The following is an 8,452-nucleotide window of genomic DNA, read 5'->3' as shown; positions in this document are numbered from 1 at the left end:
TTATAAAAATGTTATTCTCACTGAAGTTGATTTTTATAAAAGAATGAATGGATAAATAGATGTGATGGAAATCAGATAAATGTGAATAAATGAATGGATCGATGTGATGTGAATCAGATAAATGTGAATGAATGGATGGATGGATGTGATGTGAATAGATGTGATGAGATGTCATGTGAATCAGGATGTAAATGAATGATATAGGATGGATGTGGATGTATGTGAAGAATGGATGTGGATGAGATGTCATGTGAATCAGGATGTAAATGAATGATAGATGGATGTGGATGTATGTGAAGAGTGGATGTGGATGTATGTGAAGAATGGAAGTGGATGTATATGAAAGAATGGACGTGGATGTATGTATGTGAAAGGATGGATGTGAATGTATGTGAAGAATGGATGTGGATGTATATGAAAGAGTGGACGTGGATGTATGTATGTGAAAGGATGGATGTAGATGTCTGTATGTGAAAGGATAGATATGAATGTATATGAAAGAATGGACGTGGATGTATGTATGTGAAAGGATGGATGTGGATGTATGTATGTGAAAGGATGGATGTGGATGTATATGTGGATGTACGTATGTGAAAGGATGGATGTGGATGTATGTGAAAGGATAGACGTGGATGTGTATGTGATAAGTATGGATGTGGATGTATGTGGAAGAATATATGTGAATGTGAATGTGATGGATATGAACAAGAATAGAGGCGATGAGATGTGAGGTAAATTGGATAGATATGAATGATAAGGGATGTGAATGAATGATATGGGATGTGAATGAATGTGATAGCATGTGAATCAGGATGTGAATGAATGATAAGGGATGTGAATGAATGTGATAGCTTGTGAATCGGGATGTGAATGAATGTGATGGCATGTGAATCAGGATGAGAATGAATGGTATGGGATGTGAATGGATGTAATGTGATGTGAATCGAGATGTGAATGAATGAGATGTAATGTGAAATGGATGTGAAAAGATGCGATGTAAAATAGATGTTAATGATTGTGATGTGATGAGATGTATGGGTAAATGCGAGTGGAAGAGATCTGATGAGGTTAATTGAGGAAAGAAGTGTGGAGATGGAAATTGATGTGATTGGATGAGAATGGGAATGCATATGAAATGAATGTGGATTAAGTAATGTAGATTGATGTGGAAAGACGAGAGTTCGCTATAGAAATTGTATTTATGACTTGTTTTTAAATGACTGTTTTATGTCAAGAATGCTAAGGAAGCATTTTGACCGTCTTATGAATGAGGTCATGGAGACCTAGCTGATAAAGTTGCAACAACTGACGGAGAGCCAACGGAGGACGTCTTGCATAGCAAGGTCGACCGAGGTCTTGACCAGCCTTGGTTCGTCGATTTAAATGGTGAGCTTCCGGTACGGTGGATGAGGGACCAAGGAAGCGGCCTATGACTGAAGCGCTAGGTCACCTGCAAAGGATCCTAGAGGGTACTGACCATACGGTGCTTGGGCTCTGGGTCGCCATCGACAATACCCACACGTGTGTCGTGGAAGATATTGGAACAAGGAGTAAGAGTTGTTTTCTGAATTCGGGCATGGATCTAGTTGATTGACCTTGCCGGTCCCTCAACGGATGAGTCCATGGCTCTTTTATATGGATCCATTGGTTGATCTTGCTAATCTTCAACAGAGATTCCATTTTTGATATGTGAATATATTACCGGTTACTATGAGCTAGGAACTATCGAAAAGGCCCCTGAGTGGACAGGTGGTGAGCGTTCTGGTTACCAATGATGCCATAGGTACACAGATGAAGGAATGATTGAAAATAAGGATTCAACCAGAGATTTTGAGGATTATGATCAGTGACACAATGGTTTCATTAAAAGATTGTTTTTAGAAGATGCTAATTCTGTGAAAAAGGCAATTTCATATTGGGTGTGTAAGTGGTGTGACTAGTTTTAAGTTTCCGTGAATATCCGGTTAGGGGGCTTGGGAACTCTTTTCCCTGGTACCAGGGACAAAACCTAACCAAATTCTTAATTGGATCCCATCACTACAGTGGTTGGGCGGTTGGCTCTAACCCATGGGACTGGATCCCTAAAATGAGACTAAATTTCTGTTGGTACGATAGATGAAGTAAATCCCGGAGAAAAATTGTTCTATGGAAAAGAATCAACGGTTGTGCCTCTCAATGAGGAAAAAAGCATTGGTCTCTATGATCCAAGTGCAATCTGTAAGGTTCCTCCCTTTAAAAATGGGAGAAACACTTAAGATAGTCCGCTAAGTCTTATCTTGAGAAAAATTTCCTATTCATCGACACCTTGACCCTGTAGAGATTCAAGGATACGATTCATAGGTATGACCTAGCTCTATCCCGCAGGGGGAGCGTGATTTCCTAAGCATCAAATCACCCATAGGGCAATTGATCAAAAATTGGGCAACTACTAGACTTGATGTCTAGAGACAACGCTTTTTTCCTCATCTTATGCAAGGCACAGCCGCTGACCTAGTTTTCTAGAATAGAGTTGCCCAAGAACCTAACTATCTAACGTAGGGCTTTCACTTAATTTGTTGGAAAGCTACCCGACTAATCGGGTCCACCCATCCGTAGGATGGTGCCGTCAGGGCATTCCATCCTCCCACTTTCCACCCTACTCACGCATCAATTTGTTTTCTAATTAAAACTACCACACTGTTTGACATAAATAAGCATATTCCTTAATTAGGGCCCTTCTTCACAAGGTTCGTTATAACAGCCTTCTTACACAATATAATCATACCAAAGACAAGATGCAATTATATAAAAAGTTTATACATGAATCCATTTCCATACAAGCCAATCCGGCTCTCTTATTCTTATTCTGCCGATGATCTAGAATTCGGCCTTCCAGCCTCTACATGCTGGGCAAAACCCTACGGGACCATACACCTCATCGTCGGCCGCTGGCGAGGACTCAAGCCGGCCTGTCGCCCTCTCAGGCTCCATCGCTCGATCCTCCCGCCCCTCAGAGGGATGTCTGCGCACTAGGGTGGGCTTATTTACCGCACTAGCCTGGGCCCTCAGAACTAGGCAGCCTCATAATCTCTCGCCTCAATCGGCGATCCTTATTCCTCCAAAGGTATGAGGGATACCTTGGACCATTACCGGGCTTTGCTAACGACGCCGCCCGGCTACACAAGCACGGAACGGAGTTAGCGTTGAAGCCAAAAAAAGAACCTTGATTTCCAAAGATAACAACTTCAATGCAACTTTCTAAGTATAGCATTCACAATTTATGAAGATAGCAATTTCAACGCAATTTATCGAAAACAACATCACATAATTCGTAATTTCATATAACCTTTATGTCCTTGTTTTAAAAGAAAAAGACACCATTTATTAATACTAATTTAAGGAAAATTCTCTTCTTTTGAAATTTAACCAAGCTAACCTGGTCACCGTTTCCTTGAGGGACTTGAAAAGGGCGGACTGGAGTCGCAATGGGCGCATCTCCCTCCATCTCGTTGTTACGTGCGCCTCTTGAGGCAATATTTTGCCGTCTCCGGGATGAGGCCATCTTAGGTGTCGCCTTGTAGAGCTCGCTGCTGCGATCGAAACGCTTCAGTCGGATCTGAATTCCGAGCTCGTTTGCTCGCCGTGCGAGCAAAACAATATGGCGCACGAACCCTCGCTTGAGCCAAAAATCCCTTACTAAAGTCTACGCAAATGGGGGGGGGGGGATTGTGAGGGTGTCCTTAAGGCCAAAGGCAAAAACGTGGAGAGGGGTTGGGGGGTGGCTGCAAGCCTCTCTGTAAGTCTATTCACACGGGGGGGGGGGGGGGGGGGGGGGGGGAGAAGAGTTAAGGACACTGGTCCATGGCAAGAGGAGGATGGAGGAAAATTGGCTTATCTGAAAAGAGCCAAATGAGGGGGTGTGAGAGGGGTGGCTGCAAGGGCGGCTGTACTTGCAGCAAGTACGCTACGGCGGTACGGACGGCGGCACAACAGGGCATACGCTACACAGAAGTGCATGTCGACTGAAGAGCACCCCGGGGGTTTATATAGCTGAGGGGTGAGGGTACGGGCGCTGCGCAAAGGAAGGACGAAAGGACGGTGTACCTTCAAAGGCTATGGATCAGTGGCCTGCATGGGTCTACGGGAAAGGTACGGTGCTGGTTGCCTGGGAAAGGAGTGGTACGCATGTACCTTATCCGGTCTGGGTGTCCGGGTGTCCGCCCAAGGGTTTGCGCGGACCAAACAGTGGGCGGCCGTCCTTTGGTTCTTGGGCGGCCATTGTACGGGCGCCCTAGTAAGTGTGGTCGGACCAAATTTTGGGGCGGGGTACCCAAATTTGGGGCGCCCGCCTCGATTTGCGTGCCGGACCGCCCCGGGGGGCGAAAATTTTTTTTGTCCGGGAGGTTCTCCTGGTCGCAGGGGTTCAGACCGTTCGTCAAACGGACGTGCGGTCGTGCATTTATTAAGGTTTAAAGGTCGCCATTTTCTAACTAAAATGATTGAAATTAGCGTATAAGCTTGATCCGGTGTCCGTTTTGGATGCTGTAAAATCCTATATTAGGGTAAAATCGCGCGCAGATTCCAAATTTGGGCTCAGAATTTGAAGATTCTAAGTGGAAATGACTCAAATAATTAAATTATTGATATTTATACCATAAAAACTCATAATTGCATGGACATTTCTTTATTAGTGAAGATGGGTACGTTACATCCTTCCCCCCTTAAAGAAATCGAGATGTCCTCATCTCGTCATGAATTGGGGATAATCCTTTAAGAGTGTAGCTTCATCTTCCCAAGTTGCATCCTCTTCAGGGTAATCTTTCCACTGAACTAGATGTTCTACAAGAGTTCTATTTCGGAGTTGCCTTTCCCTAGAATCTATGATGCTATTGGGCTGTAATTCAAGGACTCCTTGAGTAGGGATTACAACTTGTTCATCATCAAGAATATGATCGAGACTGGGGACATATGGCTTTAACAGACTTACATGAAATACATTATGGACTTTGATATGGGCTGGAAGTTGGAGTTTATAAGCACTTTTACCTAGACACTTGATAACTGTATAAGGACCACAATACCTAGGGCTGAGCTTCTTATATTTCCCAAGTGATAGAGAACTTCGTTTGGGGCGCACTCGTAGAAGAACTTTGTCTCCTTCCTTGAAGATCCTTTCAGACCTCTTGTTGTCAGCATAATGCTTTTGTCGATCTTGGGCAGCTTTAATATCCTTTTGGATAGCTTTGGTTTGTTCCTCCATCTCTTCGAGCATTTTCCTGGATGCCTCAACTCTTATGGTCGGATCAGAGAAATTTAGAGGAGATAAGCATTCTTGCCCATAGAGTGCTTTGAATGGTGACATTCCTATGCTTTGATGATAAGACGCATTGTAGGCGAATTCCACCAGAGGAAGGTATTGAATCCACCTTCTGGGTTCCCGTCCACAGTATGCTCTGAGAATGTCTTCAATTACTTGATTGACTCTTTCAGTCTGGCCATCGGTCTCTGGATGATAAGCTGTGCTAAAGCAAAGCTGAGTCCCCAGAGCTTGAAATAAAGACTGCCAGAATTTTGAGGTGAAGTCAGAATCCCGATCACTTACTATCCTTTTTGGGAGACCATGAAGTTTGAAGACTTCCTTGATGAATATACGAGCAACATCAGAAGCTTTGAAGGTCTTCTTTGCTGGTATAAGGTGAGCTACTTTGGTAAGTAGGTCCACTACTACTAGAATGGAGTCATATCCTCCTTGAACAGTGGGGAGACTTGTGACAAAATCCATACTAATGCACTCCCACTTCATTTGGGGAATATCTAAGGGTTGAAGCTTTCCAGGCATCTTGACTCTTTCAGCCTTGATCCTTTGGCATGAGAGACATTGTTTCAAGTACCGAAGCACATCATTTTTCAAGCCTGCCCAATGAAAGCTCCTTCTTACCGCATTTAATGTTTTTGCATAACCTGGGTGTCCTGCAGCAGGGCTATCATGAGCTTCATGGAGGATTAGTTTCTTTAAAGCAGGATCCTTAGGGATACATAGCCTGTGATTGAAGTAGAGGCTTCCTTCATGAGTGGAGTATCCCTTGATTAGATTCTTCTCTTTCTCTGAATGTCCCCCTTCTTCTACTAACTTTATCATCCTTTGATAATCTGGGTCATGAGATGAGACTTCTTCCACCTTGACTAGTATGGGATTATTTGGCATTGAAATTGCATTCAAGAAAGATTTGCGGCTAAGTGCATCAGCTACCACATTATCTTTCCCAGGGCGGAATTTGATGTCGAAATCATATTCTTGTAGAATTTCAATCCATCTTCTTTGCCGCATGTTGAGGTTAGGCTGGGTGAAGATCCACTTTAGACTTTTGTGGTCAGTTACAAGCAGGAATTTGCCTCCCAAGAGATAATGTCTCCATAATTTGAGGCAATGAACAACTGCTAAGAGTTCCAAATCATGGGTGGCATAGTTTGCTTCATATTGCTTCAGCTTGCGGGAAGTATAAGCGACTGGTCTTCCTTCTTGGCCTAAGACACCACCAAGTGCTAGGCTACTAGCATCGGTAACCACTTCAAATTCCTTGGAGAAATCGGGAAGCTTTAAGACTGGGGCAGAAGTAATAATGACTTTCAGCTGATCAAAGCTGTTTTGATGGATTGGCAGCCACACTATTTTGCAATCCTTCTTAAGAAGATCTGTCAAGGGTGCAGCTACCAAGGCATAATCTTTGATAAAAATCCTATACCAACCCGTGATTCCCAAGAATCCACGAACTTCACGAACTGATTTAGGGGGTGGCCATTCTAGAATATCCTTGACCTTGGCAGGGTCTACTGAGATGCCATCTTTGGAGACGATGAATCCAAGATACTCAATTTGATGAGTAAAGAAGGTACATTTGCTCTTCTTGGCATAGAGTTTGTGTCTGCGCAGCAATTGCAGAACTCTACGCACATGCTCCTCATGCTCTTCCATTGATTTGGAGTAGATTAGGATGTCATCAAAGAAAACAAGCACAAACTCATCCAAGTACGGGCGGAATATATCTTGCATTAGGCGGTTGAAGGTTGCAGGAGCATTGGTTAACCCGAATGACATTACAGTAAACTCATAGTGGCCATAACGGGTATTGAAGGCTGTTTTGGGTATATCTGCTTCCTTGACTTTGATCTGATAGTAACCAGACCTCAAATCTATTTTTGAAAAGACTTTGGCCCCATGAAGCCTGTCAAGAAGTTCATCGATGCGAGGAATAGGATACTTATTCTTGACAGTGACTTGATTTAGCCCTCGATAATCTATGCAGAGGCGGAGAGTCCCGTCCTTCTTTTTTTGGAAAAGAACAGGTGCTCCCCACGGAGAGCTACTGGGGCGTACAAATCCTTGTTCAATGAGTTGGGAAAGTTGCTCCTTAAGTTCAATGGCTTCAGGAAGGGACATTTTATAGGGAGTTTTTGAGACGGGTTGAGCTCCAGGGATCACCTCGATTTCATGGTCGACTTCTCGAGGAGGCGGTAACCCTATAAGCTCGTCAGGGAAGATGTCAGAAAATTCTTGGAGCCAAGAGGGTTCTGTCTCCATACTAGGTTCAAAGACTTTGTTGAGTTTGACTAAGAAAACTTGCTGACCTTTACGTGTTCCCTTGAGAAGATGTTTTGCCTTGACTACCCTAGACTTAGATTTTCCTGTGATCCCCTGAACAGATATTACTTGGCCATGCTCATTTTCAAAAGTGATACTCCCCTGGCTACAATGAATGCTAGCTTTGTTTGCAATTAACCAATCCATCCCAAGGATTCCATCATAAATTCCTAGTGGCAAGACTCTAAAGTGACCATGAGTTTGCTCATTACCCAGCTCAAAATCAAGGTTTCCTATAGAGTGGCGAGATACTACTTCTTTCCCACTGGCTAACTCTACAATCATTTTTCTAGCTGATTTTTGACTCAAGTTTAATTTTTGCAAGCACCTAGGAGAAAGGAATGAATGGGTACTGCCACAATCAATCAAAAGCTGAAATGGCTTACCGTGATGAGTGGCGGGGGTTTGGATTACACCAAATTGTTTATTCGGACCTTGGTGTTCTACCGCCGCATGGACGGTGGCGCGCTCTTCTTCAGTCTCTTCCAAGGTTGGTTCTTCACTTATAACACAGGCAGTTCTAGCAATTGTTCCTCCGCGGCCTCTGCCACGACCACTGCCTCTTGCACCTTGGTGGGTAGGGGTTCCACGGCCTTGATTTCCTCTGTTACCTTGGGGGAATGATGTTGCCAACTTGGGACAGTTGGCTCTAAAGTGTCCCGGCTCATTGCACTCAAAACACAGAGGGCCTTCTCTGGAAGAAGCAGCATACGAGCGGGGGGCAAAAGAGTTGCCTTGTCGCCCTCTGTTGTAGTAGGGAAAATTCTGTTGAGGTTTCTTGTAGGGTTGATCTCTAAGGTTTGCCTCAGGGTAAGATCTCTTTTGATTCTTCGG

Source organism: Cibotium barometz, chromosome 20 (genome assembly GCF_041138505.1).
Source record: "Cibotium barometz isolate CiBa-2024 chromosome 20, ASM4113850v1, whole genome shotgun sequence".
Lineage (NCBI taxonomy): Eukaryota > Viridiplantae > Streptophyta > Polypodiopsida > Cyatheales > Cibotiaceae > Cibotium > Cibotium barometz.
This window is presented reverse-complemented; position numbering follows the sequence as displayed.